General features: G+C 39.9%; 1 long non-coding RNA gene across 1 annotated transcript in view; it reads left to right on the forward strand.

Moving 5' to 3' along the window:
- Positions 1–3,627: 3,627 nt before the first annotated feature.
- Positions 3,628–18,775, forward strand: part of LOC137637663 (uncharacterized) — a 101,784-nt gene continuing 86,636 nt past the window's right edge. Inside the window, exon 1 of the long non-coding RNA XR_011043743.1 lies at positions 3,628–3,716. This is a non-coding gene — a long non-coding RNA (uncharacterized lncRNA). The remainder of the gene's footprint in view (positions 3,717–18,775) is intronic.

Below are 18,775 nucleotides of genomic sequence, written 5' to 3' on the forward strand. Positions count from 1 at the left end.
GATTTTTTTATGTTCTAATATACACTTACAGGTACAAGTATAAGTATAGGTATAGGTACATGTACAAGTATAGGTATAGGTATAGGTATAGGTACAGGTACAGACATAGGTATAGGTATAGGTACAGGTACAGGCATAGGTGAATTGTGTTTTCGTTTATATATATATATATATATATATATATATATATATATATATATATATATATATATATATATATAAATTACTAGATAAGCTGCAACCCTAGTTGGAAAAGCAAGATGCTGTAAGCTCAAGGGCTCCAACAGAGAAAATAGCCCAGTGAGGAGAGGAAATAAAGAAATAAATAGACGGTATGAGAAAAAATGAACAATTAAAATAAAATATCTAAGAAAACAGTAACAACATCAAAACATGTATTTCATATAAAATCTATAAAAATTCATACACACATACAGAGAGAGAGAGAGAGAGAGAGAGAGAGAGAGAGAGGAGAGTTCAATTCCATAAAACGTTGTTTTGGCAGAGTCCCGCCTGTGCCAAATGTAAGTAGAAGGCCAAGCGCAGTATCAGTGTTAGAGAGGGAAATCATATTGACAGGAGGAAAAGTGGCAACGCCACTCATCCGACGTTTGAAATATTAAATGTAATTTTTGTTCAAAATGTATTTTTTGTTTTTTAGTTTCATTACAGACATTAATTTCTCTCAACAAAATGACAGTTTCAAATATATTCCTGAATAGAAAAGAAACCACCTATCGATATGCAGTAAAATCGAAGCTACTCAAGAGTTATCATCGACCTTAAAAACAAAGGAATAGAGAAGGAAATCCTTCAACTGTCACATACGCCCTTCTGGCATTGAAGGAAACGAGCAAGTTCCCATAGAGAGACGCTACTCTCTCTCTCTCTCTCTCTCTCTCTCTCTCTCTCTCTCTCTCTCTCTCTCTCTCTCTCTCTCTCTCTCTCCTTTGATTTCAGTGTCATCTCAAAGTTTCATGATCAAACAAATAGAATTTTGAACGAAATGTTCTGGGAAACACTAAATTCAAATAAGCCGTTTCGTTGTGATTAGATTTTCTCATTTTATATCGTTTTGTAGACTGACGTTTAAATCCTTACTGAGATATATGAGTGAGGATCTCCTATTTCATTATCAATATTTCCTATTTAGAAGAAGCTACCTTTCTTCAGTCTGTAGACCAATCATAGTGTGAGCAGGGAGGCTAATCAGATGGACTTTGATTTAGTGTGCACGATTAAACTTGAACTTTTATTTGTTAGTAAAGGAATCTCTCTCTCTCTCTCTCTCTCTCTCTCTCTCTCTCTCTCTTGCATGTACACGCTCTAAACTAAGTATCCTCGTCAAGGGATAGAGAATAAGTATCTTGCTACTTCACTCATCTCACTGTCCCTTACACATCACAACTATGGGACTATAACGATTAAAAACGTTTGGGGAAAAACAAATTATATTGAAAGCTTTTCGAGTTACCTCCGCCAACGAAGTTGGAAGGAGGTTATGTTTGTGTTTGTTATTTTTTTTTCTTTTGTTTGTGAACAGATTCCTGGACACAATTTTAATCGTGGAGTAATGAAACTTGCAGGGATTAACTGTTATGTAAAATGCTAGAAATAATGATATTTTGGAAGGTCAAAGATCAAGGTCATGGTTAAGCAAAATGTCCAATTCACGTAATCAGCCATAAGTTAGGACATCGTTGTCACAGAGACTTCAAACTTGGCTCATATTTGAGTGTACGAAAATCCACGACAATTAATACATGTTAAGGTTAAAGGTCAAGGTCAAGGTCGAACAAGAAATTATAGAATATTTCATAGGATTTCTCACTAAGTGCCTTATGATCTGCTGGACTAGGGTTCGAGATCTGCTTATGTTTGTTGTGAGCTAAGGATGGGGGTTTGTGGGAACCTATAGGTCAACCTGCTGAGTCTTCAGCAGCCATTGCCTGGCCCTCCCTGGTCCTAGCTTGGGTGGAGAGGGGATTAGGCTCTGATCATATGTATATATGGTCAGTCTCTAGGGCATTGTCACTGTCCCTTGCATGTGCCAGACAAATTAAATTAAAATTTGTTGGGAGATTTTTATCTAAAAACTTAAATATGCAAAAAGAGATTTCAATTTTAATCATCTATAATAAATCCAGATGAAAATTACAGATAAAATTATTATGTTAAAATTTGATTGATTTTAATCAAATGTAAAAATAAAAATTGTTAAGGTTTTTCCCTAAAAGAATTGGAAAAAGAAGAAAAGTCTGTTTCATATTTTACCAAAAAAATTTAGAAAAATACCTTCAAACTTTGACTTTTTTTTTACAAATAATAAAGAAAATATACCCATTTTTATATATCAATTCTTCAATTTATTAAATTTTACAGTAAATTTTGATAAAAATATATTTTAAATATAAAGAATTTAAAGTTGAAATGATAGTTATATATTAGAGAAGGATTTAGCTTGAGTTTCTAGTTACTCTTTTAAAGCATATTTATTTTTTATATAATTTTAATAGTTTATTTATATATTAAGACGACAAACAAACTAATATATATTCATTTTTAAAGCTGTGTAATTTTTTGCCAAATATTTGCGAGATATTAAAGGTAATTTGCCATTGTTTACATAAGAAGTTGACAATTACCTTTTAAATATCTATTATTGTCTACGGTTATTTTAACTCCCAATAGATGACGTCACAGCCGTTATTTTCACCATAAAACTTGGCGCCAAATTCAAACACTAACAAAATATCCTAATTATTCCAAATTATGAGAAATATACAGACTTTTCAACAAATTTTCTCGATTAAAATTAAACTTTGATAAAATCTAAGGGAATTTTATTGAAATTTTCACTATTTTTCATTCAAATAATCTATTTCATTTTGACCACGTGTTCTTGCTAAAATATCAGCTGATATTTTGCATTACCAACTAATATTTGCAATGTACCTTTAATATATCATATTTATTTGATAAATAGAGAATTATTGGTATAAAATACTATTTAAAATACATTTTTATAGTTTAATAATATAATATTTAATAAAAATAAAATTCATTAAGCATAAATTTAAAGTTTATACAATAGTTATATAATAGAAAAGTTAATAGTTGCAAAATTAGTTGTTTTTACAGTCAAAGGAGGCGATACCATCGCCCTGTCCATGAAAATTTTTTAGGTGCCGAGCGTAAAATGTGTATAAAAACATTATTAATTATTTTCAATATATCATAATCATATTTTAATTTAATATTTATATGGCTTAATAGTTTTAAATTCACTTTATATATGATTTTTTATATATTTTGTATTTAAGCTTGTTGACACTTAGATCATGGCGTCTACATTTAGGGGAATTATCCAAAATCAGAAAAACCTAGGGATTTGGGGGACAAGTTTTTTAAACCAGTTTGATGGTTTAAGCAAGATTTTATTTTTTATGGTTACAAAAATGTAATTCCTGAAATTAATTACCTTTTACAATGTAACTATAAAGCGGAGAAATATATGTAATACTGAATTTAGATTGTGTTGATTAATGCTAGGGAGAAAATTAACCCCTATTTTAAGGGCAGTTTCGTTTGTTTAGGTATATTTATCTTCATAACAATATGGCAGACGCCAGACGGTGTGATACATCCAGCTCTTTAATGGCCGTCCCTGTTCATAAGTTTTATTTAATTTTTGTGCCTTTTAAAGTGACTTTTCTGTAAGTATTAGTGTCACAGGTTAATCTATATAACTTTATTACTATGTTGATATATAATTAAGAGTGGCACTCTCAGAATTTATATGGAAAATATAGATTTAGAGTTTTTGAACCGGCTTCTAGTGACAGTACCGTGTTTCATGCTATAGCCTACATACAAATAAACTCATTTATAATTCAAGGTTATTTTAGTATTCATACTGTAGAAAGGTCATGTTAAGGTCCATATCAGAATCTGTTACTTGAGTTATAGATTGTGTTATTTACTTGACCCTAATTTTAGATTTTCAAAGATTTTCTTAGTGGCAGAGACTGGGTCACGTGATTCCAGTGTTACATGCTTCAATTTCCATGATCCAGACCATTTCTGGAAATTTCTGGAATCCTATATGTAATTTTAGCTTCTAAACAGCTATGTAAATTTTATGTATAGTAATTTTACCTTTTTTTTTTTTCAATGGCAGATCATTTCTCCCCTTACCTAACCTAGCCTCCAGTATGTGAGGGTCTTACCTTAGACAAAGACCCCTGTTATATCTATGCTAAAGACTATTATCTCATTTAATATAGTGACTCAAGTTGTTTAAAACTCCCAATATATAATCAGCATATTTCCGTCCTCAGAACTATTAGGGTTTTTTGAAGTAGTTTTATAATTTAATCAGGGGTTTTTGAAAGCTTGAGATATAGCGATACTCTCTGCAAGCATTTCTTGCTAACTACTTCTATTGTAGATCTGAACCGGTTTGCTGGTGACATCAATTGTCTATCTTTATTCATAGAAGATTGTTCATATATGTGTTCATTTTCTATTTGTTGTTCATTTTGTATTTTTGAGAGTATATTATTATTATTAAATGCTAAGCTACAACCCTAGTTGGAAAAGCAGGATGCTATAAGCCCAGGGGCCCCAACAGGGAAAATAACCCAGTGAGGAAAGGAAACAAGGAAAAATAAAATATTCTAAGAACAGTAAAAACATTGAAATAAATATTTCCTATATAACCTGTAAAAACTTTTAACAAAACAAGAGGAAGAGAAATAAGATAGAATAGTGTGCCTGAGTGTACCCTCAAGCAAGAGAACTCTAACCCAAGATAGCGGAAGACCATGGTACATAGGCTATGCCACTACCCAAAATTAGAGCACAATGTTTTGATTTTGCAGTGTCCTTCTCCTAGAAGAGCTGCCTACCATAGCTAAAGAGTCTCTTCTACCCATACGAAGAGGGAAGTAGCCACTGAACAATTACATTGCAGTAGTTAACCCCTTTGGGAGAAGAATTGTTTGGTAATCTCAGTGTTGTCAGGTGTGTGAGGACAGAGGAGATTCTGTAAAGAATAGGCCAGACTATTCGGTGTCTGTGTAGGCAAAGGGAAAATGAACCGTAACTAGAGAGAAAGATCCAATGTAGTACTGACTGGCCAGTCATAGGACCCCATAACTCTGTAGCAGTAGTATCTCAACGGGCGGCTGGTGCCCTGGCCAACCTACTGCCTATAAGTAGATTATCATAAAAGCTATAAAAATAAAATCCTTTCCATAGAGAGTTTATAAGTATTGATTGGTTCATGATTTAAACTTGGATAATATATGGTTATTCCTACATTAATACATAACGAATTTTATCCTGGTGTTATCACTTCGGCTGTCAAATTATACAACTAGGTGTTTGTCTGTTAATGACGAACGACTGAGTGTTGCACTAATCAGTTTAATGCGTAGCCACTCGGTTCTTAGACTAAAGACTTACTCCAGGTGCTACCAGATTTTTAATATTTTTCTTGTAGGTAATGCTTAGCCATTTGTGTTTTGTCTTTGAGGGAAATTCTGATTCTGTATGCTCAACGATTGGCGTTTTCTCGTGGTGTCAGATGTCTGCTGCTATTACAAAAGTTGTCCTCAAATTTAAAAAGTCATTTGTGATTTTCATAACTATTCAAACCTGAGTCCTAGATTTCTTTACCCTCCTCAATAAGTCTTGAGTGAAAGCCTTAAGATTAAAGTTTGAAGCTTAAGCTTAAAGTGACCAATAACTTGTATTTTGACAGCTAAGTTTCAGTCAAGTTGTAGACATCCTTCTCCTAAAGGACTTTGGTCTGTAAAGTTAAGAAAAATAGAAATGATTTTTAAAATCTGTAATTGTATTACTGTATATATACAAGAATAAGAGTATTTTACTTTTGGTTCAATCAAACCAGGCAGATAAAATGGTCAAAATCTACCAAACCTTTTTAAGGATATAAGAACTTTGATCGATTTGGATCTAACATTTTATAGTTAGACAGTAGAATTAGGCAAACTGAACATTCGCAAATGCGAAATATTTTGTTTATAAGGATTTAGATCTGTACTAATCTATAAAAATAGCATTTTTAAATTGGGAAAAGTAAATTAGTAAGTAATAGTAATTTGTTAATAGTTTCTTGCTTGCAGGATAGTCTGTAAAACTGTATAAGGAAGGGATTTATATTCTTTACCACGGTACAAAGGCTTTGGAACTACCCAAGACTAGAGAACAATGGTTTGATTTGGAAGTGTTCTCCTAGACGAGCTGCTTACTATAGCTAGAGAGTCTCTTCCACCTTTACCAAGAGAAAAGTGGCCACTGGACTATTACAGTGCAATAGTTAACCCCTTCAGCGAAGAAAATTAATAAAAGGAAGATTATATTGAAATTACAATTAGGTGGGAATCTATTATAGGGGAAAAATCCAACAAAGGAAATGGATTCATAATTACACAAAGATGTCACCTGTATATTTGAGATTAGACAATCGCTCCGTTCCGCTTGTTTTGAAACCATTTAATTATGTAATATGTCGATGAGTTGGTGCATAGCAAGTTAACAGCCAATAGTCATTGGATGATGAAATTTTGTAATTAAAAAGCAACGCTTGAAGTTTATTGAATTTGTCCAATTTCTCATTTTTATATTGACCTCCGCCTCCAATCTTGGAAGGAGGTTGTTTTCGCCCCCTGTTTTTTTGTTTGTGAACAATTTTAATCTTAGAGTAATGATACTTTTAGGGGTTAACCTATGTAAAAAGCTGGAAATGAATAAATTTTGAAAGGTCAAGGTCACAGTCAAGCAAAATGTCCAATTCACGTAATCTTTCATAAGTTTGGACATCTTTGTCAGAGAGACTTCAAACTTGGTTCACATTTGATTGTATTGAAATCCACGCCAATTAATACATGTTAAGGTCAAAGGTTAAGGTCGAGAAAGAAGGTGCCGCGGCGGAGGTCTGCACTCTACTGAGTGCTCCTCTTGTTTTAAAAAGCAACACTAAAAGTTGAATAAATTTTTATATGTTTTTATATTTGTACGTATAACTTAATTTTGTAAGTTGGCAAAACTGTCATGTAAACTGAAGTAAATTTATTTGTGTATAAAATGTATTTGCCGATTCACTTACGGTTAATATTAGTGATTTTCTAGATTCTTTATATATATTTTCAAATCCAGGTTTAGGTGACACCAGTATGACTTATTTTATATCAGTAATAAATCAAAATTGCAATTGATTATATAAGATTTTCAATTTGCAGGTGACCTACGATGCAGGATGTGTCAAGGACTGAGCCAATGTAGGCGACCTGTAATAAGTCTCCGTTGGGAGTAGGGTCTATTTCTCTCTCTCCGAGCCTCACCCTTCGGCTCCCCCAGCGGGATAGCGCACTTTCTGTCCAAACAGTTTTTACAGCTATATAAAGGTTTGTGTCTCGGTTAATAGGTATCGAAATAATCTCGCTGGATCCTTTGTATTATTTGATAATCTTTGACAATTTGTCAGTCTTAAGATATAGACTATTTTATATTTTCTCATTTATATACAGTACAAAGGTCGCCTAACTTACACAGTAGATCCCGAGAAACGGTTTGTAAGAAAACATTACTAGCAAGGGGTTAAGAAACATGTTAATGTCTTTTTGAGAAATAGTAACTGTTATTAAAGAAGATAGATAAGGATAAATTATCTCTTTCATTACAAACTCGTCTTGCTGGTTATAACGTAACACCATTCTTGTTTCTTGTCCTGGTATTGTATAAAATTACCAGCAAAGGTCCCGAGGAATTTATTTCATTTGGTCGATTGATCTTAAAGTTCATTACTCAATCCAAATATTTTCATACTTAAAAAATGCAACATGTTTTAATTAACAACCTCTTAATTACAATTAATAAAATACTTTTATATTATGTCACAGTTCTCTTTCTTAAGGGTACTCTCGGGCACACACTTCTTTCTCATTGCTCTTCCTCTTATGTTAAGTTTTTAATAGTTTATATAGGAAATATCAATTGTTCCGATACAGATACAAACCTTCCCTTTTTATAATAGGGTATTACTTTCGGCGCAACTGAAAGACGAGCCATGATAATTTTAGTGTGGGATAACTACCCCATCCGGGGTGGGGTAGACTGGCTACCCCGCTCACGCACACCTCTCGGCTGAGTAACCACTTTACTTTTTGGCTTGATAGAGGACCGACATGCTGTCCTTCTCCCGCAAAGACTGGCCTTGATTATCTTTTTTTTTTTTTTTTTCTCCCCTGAGTGTATATATATGTATAAATGGAAATATACGTTGTTAGATACGGGTAACTTTAGTGCTGTTGACATTGTATCCAACTGCTTCCGCTGTAAGGTGGTTGTCTTTCGGCAGGTTCTCAACACTGCCGTGTGTTTGTTCATTACAGAATTAAAGTTTACAAGAGTTCAGCTCCCTTTCGAGGAATTATCTTAAAAGGAAGGTGACTTATTGCCCGAATAGTGTATTTTGTGCAACGAAGCATGAATTGTAATTGATAACAACTTCCTTTTTTCACAGGTAACAGTGACGTAGTACACATGTGGTAGCTCGTGAACTGCCCTCATTACGAGGTAGCATTCGCTGTCAACCTTTAACTTGATGTTCCTCCTTCGAGGGGAACTTCTCTCTCTCTCGAGCGAGAGAGAGAGAAAGTGATTTTTGTTTACACCTATGCTTTTTTCCCCATAGAGCTGGGATAAAGCTTTACTTGGGCTATGTCCTCTTGGGGGAGGATTCCTCTCGTTCGCGAGAGATTTTTTACGCCTATGCTTTTTTTCCATAGAGCTGGGAGAAAGCTTGTCTTTGGCAATGTCCTCCTTCGGGAGGACTTCTCCTTCGTTCGCCAGAGATATTTACGCCTATGCTTTTTTCCCATAGAGCTGGGAGAAAGCTTGTCTTTGGCAATGTCCTCCTTCGGGAGGACTTCTCCTTCGTTCGCCAGAGATATTTACGCCTATGCTTTTTTCCCTTAGAGCTGGGAGAAAGCTTGTCTTAGGCGATCTCCTTCGGGAGAACTTCCCTCTCGTTCGGGAGAAATAACTTGTAGGAGCTTGCTGATCCACCAGGGGCGGTGGCAGAGCTTTCTCCGAAGCAGGTTATCTCTACGCTTATGGTTCTCCTTCAGGGGCGGAGCGAGAGCCTTCTCTAAGCGACTTTCTCCTTCGGGACAACAAACTTCTTATGCGGAGGTGTTATCTTGGACGTGCTGGTTCTCTTTGATCCTTTGGGATCTCCTTTGATCACCCTTTTGGGCTGGCGTGGTCGTTTGAGCCTTCGAGCTCGCGTCATGTTGATCCTGCTGGTTCTCATGACAGTAGGAGTCCTTCGGGACTGCTCGAAACCTTCGGGTTTCAGTAACGCTGAACCTTCGGGCTCTCGTAACGATGGTTACATTGAGCCTTTGGGAACGTGTGCCATCAATCACGCCGACCTTTCGGGGTCTCGTGACAGAGGAACCTCGATTCTTCGTTACGCTGATCCTTTGGGGTCTCGTAACATAGCTATGCAGAACCGTTGGGCTCTCGTAACTTTAGTCACTCTGACACTCCGGTGTGTTGTGACAGGGAAACTGCGATTTCTTGTTACGCTGACCCTTCGGGGTCTCGTAACATCAGTTACGTGGAACCCTAGGGCTCTCATAACTTTAGTCACTGACACTTCGGTGTTTTGTGACAAGGAAACTTCGGTTTCTCGTTACGCTGACCCTTTTGGTTCTTGTAACATTAGTTACGCAGAACCCTTGGCCTCTCATAACTTTAGTCACTCCGACACTTCGGTGTTTAGTGACAGGGAAACTTCGGTTTCTCATTGCGCTGACCCTTCGGGTTCGCGCAACACAGTTCACGCTGATCTTTCGGGTTCTCGTGACCTGAGTCATTCTTTTTATGACAGAGTTTCTAAACTCTCGTTGTGTTGATCGTTCGCGCTCACACAAGCTATCGTGAACCTTCAGGTGAGCGTAGCAGTGAGTTCTCTCACCAACATGAGAGCTCTCGCGTGCAGGGCCAAATGCGCGCCATATGCGCGAACATCCTGTTGCTCACCATGCCCTCGAACATCCTGTGGCGCGCCATGCGCGCGAACAACACACTGCGCGCAGGCAACCTTATGTGCGCCAGGTGCGTGAACAACCTCATGCGCTCCACGAGCGCGAAAAAAGTGCGCACACGAGCTCCCTTCCGACGCAAGCGTGCACGACCATTTTAGCGCGCACGATCGGATAGGAGCACACGACCATAATGGCGCGCGCACACTTTTGGATTGGAGCGCATGACCATATTGGCTTGCACGCACGACCAACTTGGCGCGCACGCAATCGGTTGAAGTGCACGAACAACTCTTATGACCCTTTGGGGTCTCACAACGCCGTTCATGCTGAACCTTTGGGTTCTCGTGACCATAGCAATACTTATATGACAGAGCTTTCGGATTCTCATTGCGCGAAGTGTTCACGAGTGCACAAGAGGTTTACTCTCATGACAGTGTTTTCGAACTGTCATCCCGTGAATTGTTCGCGCACGCCCATCGTCATCAAGAGCTTTACTCTTATGAATCAGCGACAGAGTTCCTGCAGGTTCTCGGCACAACATTCCTTAAGGTCATGAGAAAGGAATTCACAAATAGATTCTGAACCCCTAGGTTCTCATCCAAATCTCTCTGTTTCTACGATTCAGAGTTTTCTGAAAACTCTATGGTCGACTCTCCCCCCCCCCCCTCTACGGGAGGGGTCTTCCAAAGGTGTGACTTGTTACGTCACTCTACACTCCCAGCTGATTATTTATATCGGCTAGTCTGGTTTCGCCAGCACCGATCCTTTCGTTTTCGAACGAACCACCGTCATCTTTCCTCCACCTTCCCACTTCGAGTGGTTTGGTTAGCAGATGGAAATGAGCGGGGAATGAAAAATTCTTTACATTGCAGCTCATTTTCCCTGGCAGGCCTTGCCTGTTTTAGACGGTAGTTTTCTCACTATTGAGAAAGCGTTCGATGGCAACCCCTTTCGGTAAGCGTTCGATGGCAACTTTGTCTGGCTTTCTTGAAGCAAACCCCCTTTTTCGGGAGACTCGTTCCTGAGAAGTTTTTTTTACAAAACTTCAATGGGTGTTAAAACTTCATGAAGGCCGTAAGCCTTCCCTGAGCATGCACTCTAGCCAAGACAAAACCGCGAGGTTATTGTCTTAAATTCGGTTCTACCGTTTGATGAAGGCAGCCTCCCCCTTCATTGTACCCTGGGTATAACGACCTGCCTTTTTACACAATAGTCTTCTGAGACTTTTTTGTATTCTATCCTTACAGGGTTATTGTTTCGAACAATTTGTCCCGAAGGAGCATTGTTAGCTCACGTTAAAGAACGATAGCAACAGCGTGGGCATCTTTTCATTACGAATGTTTCAAACCCCGCCCACGGGTAAACAGACATCCGTTTTTGTGTAATGAACCCTGGCTAGCCCCTCACATACAGAGGAGGGGTAAACCAAAGGGAAATGATCGCCTCTGTAACTGTATATTTTGTTTGAGAACATATTCGCTCTCATTCAAGAAAATAGTCTACGATCAAAATTCTTTCTTGCAATAATGTTGCGATTCATCGCATGTACAGTATTCCCGATTCATCGCATGTACAGTATTCCCGATTCATCGCATGTACAGTATTCCCGATTCATCGCATGTACAGTATTCCCGATTCATCGCATGTACAGTATTCCCGATTCATCGCATGTACAGTATTCCTGCAACCGGATTCGTTGCAAGCGTATCCCGGAGGCAGAGAATACGCATGCGCTAGCGCAAATGGACTATATGCGTCCAAACGATCTTTCTGCCAATAAGAGCTATATACATCTTCCAGTTAGAACTCCGTTCTATTAAGTTGTATATTTATATCCCGTGCTGAAACCAGGTTATTCAGTACATTACTTGGCTACTTCCCTGTAACCAGACACACGGCATTTACGTTCTGCTTTCTTATAGGCCTTTTTTCCTTTCCCCCGATCGGAAGTCTTAGTCTCCTACAATGGCTATAGCTGGAAACTTCTCATAAGCATATCTGTTCCCTAGTAGGGAACATCTAATATAAATGCTAGTTTACCAATCGGAGACGGAGAAGTACGAACGTTATCTTTGTCCTTAGAACGGGAAACCTCCGTTACAAATGTTTCCAACTCCAACTGAGTTCCGGACACGACTTTTAAGTCAAACTACGCATGTATGCTTGTCATGGGCACAGTTCAGTGTTACTACTCCGTAGTAGACTTATGCTCTTTACCCACCCAACAATAGATTGAAGATATGTCTCAATCTCCCCTAGGGTTTGGTTGGATGTGTTTGGTGATTACTGTACAGTCTCTTCTCCGGAAAGCCATCTCTATGGAGATTCACTATCATAACATAAGCTGTACTGATTAACTGGTTTACCATTTGGTATTGGTCTTATTCGGCCAACCACACTGGATTAATGGCAGTTGGAGGAAGAATAGGCTGTTCCCCTTCGTTGCAAGAACGTGCAATTAGTTACACGTCTCGACATCATCTCAAGGTGTGTTTATTGCTATGCACTCACCGCTGGACAATCCGCGGTTGATGGGTGGCAGACAAGAGCTTCTGCAAAGAGGCCTGGCTTCTCGTCTTCCCTCTGAACCTGATGCTCTCTGTAATGCATCAAAAGAGAGAGGGCGGCCGGGGTCATATGCCATATTCCATCCTCGTCTGTTGGCCTGATTCAGAAAGGTACCAGCATTCACTTCTCTTAGAGAACCATCTAGCAGTACGAAGCCTCAGATGGACAAGGACAACTAGTTTCCCCCATCTGCTCGCGTCATTCCTGGTATAGGAATGTGCTTGCAAAACCACCGAGATAGTGGGCTCCTAGTGTCTTCGAATCATCTTGTATCCAACAAAGTCTTAACTTTGTGGGGTCCCCGACTGGGGTTATGCTCGCAGCGGCCCTGATCTTCAGGTTCCCACTCGACCGTTCCCCAGGACCTCAAACAAGATGTATTCCAAGATCAATGGGGCAGCCTAGAGGTGTACTTTGTTTCCTCCCCCCCCCATTCGGTCTGGTGAAAAAGTCCTCAGCTAAGCCAGGATAAGCAGGATCTTATCAATGACTCCAATAGCTTCGCTATGGCATCACGCAGAATGGTTCCCAGACCTTTTGCAGCCCCTGACGGAGCTCCAATGGCTTCGCTATGGCAACCCGCAGAATGGTTCCCGGACCTTCTACAGCTCCTGACGGAGTTCCGAGGGATCTTCCTGCACGGCACGATCTTCCAAGCAGCCACATGCTAACGCTTTCCTGAGCTGTAGCTCTGCTTCGACTTCTCGCCTGGGACGATCCTACACCACCCCTCTCAGAGAGGCCTTTTGCAACAGGTTACGGAAAAGATGTCTTGGCACCTCGGACACTTTTCAGCGTCGGTCTTCCAGGCGAAGTGTTCGGTCCTTTGTGACTGATGTCTGGAAGGGGATTCTCTCCCATCGGTGCCTTTGCTTATGCAAGTTTGAGATAACTTGTCCCCCGTCGGATCTCAACCTCCTCCTGGGAACGCGGTTCGGGTCCTTCAGTCTCTGAAGGCCTCTCTCTACGAACCTTAGGCCCAGCAGCAGATAGCTTCCTTTCACGGAAGACGCCCTTTTTATTTACTTGGGCTTTTGACCAAGAGAGTTAGTGTGTTGTATGATCCAACCTCTGATGTTTCCTACCCTAGGAGACGGGGAGAAGTAATCCTCAGCGGCGTCCCTGAGTGGATTGCCAAGACTCAAATTCGAGTGTGCTGTACCCTAGGTGCAGCCTATTTCGAATATAGAGTCTTCGTTCGGTAACCGGAAATCCATCAACTGGGGTTTTTCCCAGTGAGGAGTCTGTAGGGTTACCTTAAAAGAATGATACCAGCTCGCGTCCGCTACTTCCATTATTGAACTAGCCAATTATAAAATTTGGGGTCGTTTAGTTGCCGAACTAGGTACTGGACGAATTCTTTAACAAGTGAAAATCTGGGTAAAGAATTATTGTTTTACACTTGATCTTGAAGACTGGAGCTGGGCGGTTCTCTTTTCGAGATCGCCATTAATAATTTAGAATAAGACTGCGCCCTCCAACTAAATAACTTGGAGTAAGTAACTGTATAAATTAATTCATTCCATTTGTAATTTACTGGTCAATTCAAATTAAAATTTGTTATTTCTGTTTTGATTGGTTTTGTTGTAATATACTTATTATTGTTTTTTGTAAGTCGTAATATAAGTGTAATTTAATATTAATTTCGGTCTGTTGACACTTTCTTTGTAAAAATGGGATAAAAATGTTATTGTAATTATTTCATTTGCAGAATGAAATGTCTGTAACGACTTCAACGTCGTGACGTTACATGCCTCGTTCGTATGGTTGGTTGAGGTGTCAATGGTCTTATTCTGATTGGGCAGGTGCAAGCCCCTGCAGTTGCGCTACATTTCATTTCCAAGTGCTCTGCGGAATCGAGGAAACTTTAAAGTAAGTTCGCTCCAATTTGTGCCTTGTGGTATGTAAATTGTCCTCAAGGTCAACTCGTTCATAAATTACTTAAATGTCAACAACAGCAAACAAAAGTGTCAACGAGTTTAGTTAGCGAAAGCTGATTGTTTGAATGCCTAAGTAGTTGGTTCCGTCAATGACTCGTCGTCTAGAAAAGTGGCTATTATCAGTTATCGACCCAAAGTTGGTGTTTTGAAGTAATACTTCTTGTGTTCCATTTCTCATAATTGGGTCTTTGAATTCATCGTTTGAGTTTTGTACTGCTGTTTACTGTTCAATCTCGTAAACATGCCTTCCAGGAAAGTGAAATCTTTGACTCAGAAGAAATTTGACATTGCCTTTGAGACCTGGAATATTGAAAGTTTGGACGCCGAGACCATCTTAGCAGATGCAGAGAACGCCACTGTTGATGATCTAAGGTTATCATTGAACTCTCTTCGTGAATCATATAGTGATTTGAAAAGTGTGTCCGTAGGCAATCTGACTTGTGACAATACTTTGAAAACATTGCGTGATGCGAGTGTTACCTTCCACAAGCTGAGGACGCAGATAAATGAACAAATGGAAAAGCTATCGGTGAAAGAGGACATTCCTAAGCATGCTAATGAGGTCAGCAAATCTAATTCGTCATTTGTCCAATTGAAGAAACTTTCTTGTCCGACGTGGGATGGTGAAGTTCGATCGTATAAAAGATTCAAGAAAAATTTCGAGCTATTAGTTCAGAGCCAGATGTCTGGGGAGATGGCACTTTTGAGACTGAGAGAAGCATTGCGAGAAAATTCGAGAGAAGGCCTCATTGTTCAGTCGAAATCGAGCTTGGATGAAGCATGGTCAGCATTAGATTGCATTTATGGAAGAGGAAACACCATCCGTGACGCAGTCCTCAAGGACGTCCATGACATTAGGCCTGTCAGAAGTGAGTCTGATGCAGATGGTCTTCGTCGGTTGGTAACGGAACTTACTGTCGCTAAAGAGGACCTGAGATCAGTAAACCGAACGTCTGCATTAGGTGAGTCGGCATTTTCTATCGTAATGGAAAAAATTCCAGTAGAACTGCGCAGGAGAATCGACAGAAAAATTCTGGCAGATGACCTTGATGCTGAAGCCTCCTTCGATCTACTCTTAGAAATGGCCGACACGGCAGCCTCAATCGAAGAAACAGCTAAATTGCGAGCAGAAGCTCATTCTAGCTACATTTTCAGAGAAGAGCCGACGATCGTCGTTAAGAATTATCAGGTTAGCAGTAAGGACAGAAACACTGATAACAGCGGTTCGAAAGGTGCCAAGCCTGGCAAGAATGGAACGCCCAAAAAGGGTAACGGTTGGAAGGAATCGAAACCAGGGAAGCCAAAAAATACCCCATCTTCCGTTCAATCGTGTATTTTTCATTCTATGGCTGATCACCAAACGTCTGAATGCAGAGTGTTCCTAGGTCTTTCGTCCATAAAAAAGAAAGAAACCTTGAAGGAACATAACCGGTGTGAAAAGTGCTTTGGTTCTCACCCTTCAGATCAGTGCAGAAATAAGCATGTTTGTCAGGAGGTTAATTGCAAGACGCCAGACAATCATCATACTCTATTGCATGCTGCTTGCCTAGCTGCGTCAAGCATGGTTTATGGTCCTGTTGATTGTGAGAAACTCCGTCATCATCTAGGCCAGAACACAATGAGACCTAGTCATACAGCCTTCATGAAAAGGAAATGCAATCTTTTCAAGGTTTCAGTTCTTTATGATTTGGGAGCTACTGTCTCACAGATTCTGAACTCGGTGGCAAGGGAAGCTTGTATCAAACCAGTATCCAGAATCAAGAACTTGATGATGAGGACTGCTGGGGAGAGCCAGCCACAAGATTGGGGACCGGCTGATCTGTACAGCATCCCACTCTACGATGCAGAAGGTAACTTCGTGACTGCAGTTGATTGCATAGGTGTCGATTACATCGGTGAACTTGATGGAGGCAGTTATCATGCAGCTGCTGACATGTTCAAAGATGATGTCGATCCATCAGAACTTTTAGAGCCTGTTCATGGTGACATCGAGTTGCTCATCGGAGATAATTATGCCAGCATATTTCCGCGAACGGTGAAGACAAGAGAAAACCTTGTTTTAGCTGAGACTAACTTCGGGTTCATTCTACATGGTTCTCACGAGACATTTTTTGCTGCCCATTCTCATGAACCAAATGTGATGCTGTCAGAGCTTCTCAACAGAAAGATTTCTGCTGTTCTTCTGCAGTCAACGTCATCAGTTGCAGTAAGTCATGCTGAACGGCCGAAAGGGGAAGTTTCCACAGATAAAGCCCGGAGCAATGGCTCCGTGCAGCAGGTTGCAGAAAGTGGTAGACATTCGGTTCTTTCAATAAAGACCAGTGCTGAGACTGTGTTTGATCGTATGTGTGAAGTAGAGGATGGTCCGGTTTGTCATCGGTGCGACGCGGTTGGCATAAACTCAGAAGAGGAGCGAAGAGTACAGACATACAAGAGTTGTCTCACCTACGACCCTGAACAGAAGATATTTGTTTGCAGGTTACCATGGAGGGAAAGCTTCCGTACCTTGTCGGACAATCGACCTATTGCCCTCAAACGCCTAAATTCGTTAACACGTACCATGTCCAGAAACGAAGCTTTAAAGAACTGGTATGTAGACGAATTTGAAAAGTTGATCAACGACGGCTACATGACAGAGGTTACAGCTGAGGAGGATGCGCAGTGGAAATCTGATGGTGGCAAAGTCTACTACATCTGTCATTTCGCACACTTTAATGAGCATAGTTCCTCAACCCCACTCAGAATCATATTTGATGCAAGTGTTCCATTTAAAGGCAAGGCTATCAACTCCTTGTGGGAACCATCACCAAATTTGATTCCACCAATTCCAACCCTGCTGTTGAGGTTCCAAGAAAGAAAAATACCAGTTGCAATGGACATTAGTAAAGCATACTTCACTGTTCGCCTTGAGACTGAAGAATCTCATCTGCACCGCCTTTTGTGGAATCAACTGGACAAGGAAAAAGAAGTCAAGACGCTGCGATTACTTCGAAACTCCTGGGGAACTACTCCGGCAGGTGGTATATGCAGTGTAGCAATGCTCATCATAGCTGAGAAATTCAAGGACAAGTACCCACAGGTATATGAATTCGTAAAATCGAACTTGTATGTTGATGATGGTACAACAAGTGTTGATGATGTTTCCACGGCATTACAACTTGCTAAGGAACTCAACATTGTCCTCAGTGAGGCATCCTTCATCATAAAGCATTTCATGATCGGTGGAAGTGAAAGTGATATTGATGCCCACATAAAGAAGTGCCCGGATGTACCTGACAATGTGCAACGAACACCAGAGCAGGAAAGAATCCTGGGTATAATATATCACTCTGCCAACGATGAAATTTCCATTTCAGGTAGAATTAACTTCTCAAAGAAAAGGAGAGGCATTAGATCAGAGGAAGATATCAGTTTAGAAAACTTTGATGATGCCTTCCCTGACACTTTCAGTCGAAGAAATTATCTACAGATCATAGCAACCATCTATGATCCGACGGGACTTGCAACTCCGGTTACCATCTGCCTGAAGCATGAACTTGGTCAAATATTCCGCCTCAAACAGGAATGGGACGATCCGATCCTAGATGGTAATGATGACCTACCTACAACCCGCAGTCGGTGTAAAGAAGTGATTCGTTCGATCTACGGTCTAAAAGAAGTCAGGTTTGTTCGGTGTCTTACACCGGAAACTGCAGTTGACAAACCCACTCTAGTAATTTTTTGTGATAGTTCTCAGACTGCCTATGGATGTGTCGCGTACTACAACTGGAAGTTGGAAAATGGCGAGCGAGCATCTGTTCTTACCATGTCAAAGGCAAAACCTTGGCCACAAATTCCGACGTTAACTATCCCCCGTGGTGAGTTACTTGGATGTCTGCTGGGTGCCAGAATGCAACACACTATCGTCAAGAAATCAAGCTTCATTTTTGAAAGGGTAATGTTGCTAACTGATAGCACCATAGTTCTGGGACAACTGCGTCATGAGCCCTACAAGTACAACATGTGGACAGCCAGCCGTATCAGTGAAATACAAACTCTGACTGATATTCGCGATTGGTACCATGTGGACTCTGGAAACAACGTTGCCGATGATGCGTCACGCGGTCTTAACCCATCTGAAATGGGAAAGGATTCCAGATGGCAAAAAGGTCCAGACTTCATGAAGAAGGACATCAACGAATGGCC

This window comes from Palaemon carinicauda, unplaced genomic scaffold, assembly GCF_036898095.1.
Source record: "Palaemon carinicauda isolate YSFRI2023 unplaced genomic scaffold, ASM3689809v2 scaffold91, whole genome shotgun sequence".
NCBI classification, from domain to species: domain Eukaryota; kingdom Metazoa; phylum Arthropoda; class Malacostraca; order Decapoda; family Palaemonidae; genus Palaemon; species Palaemon carinicauda.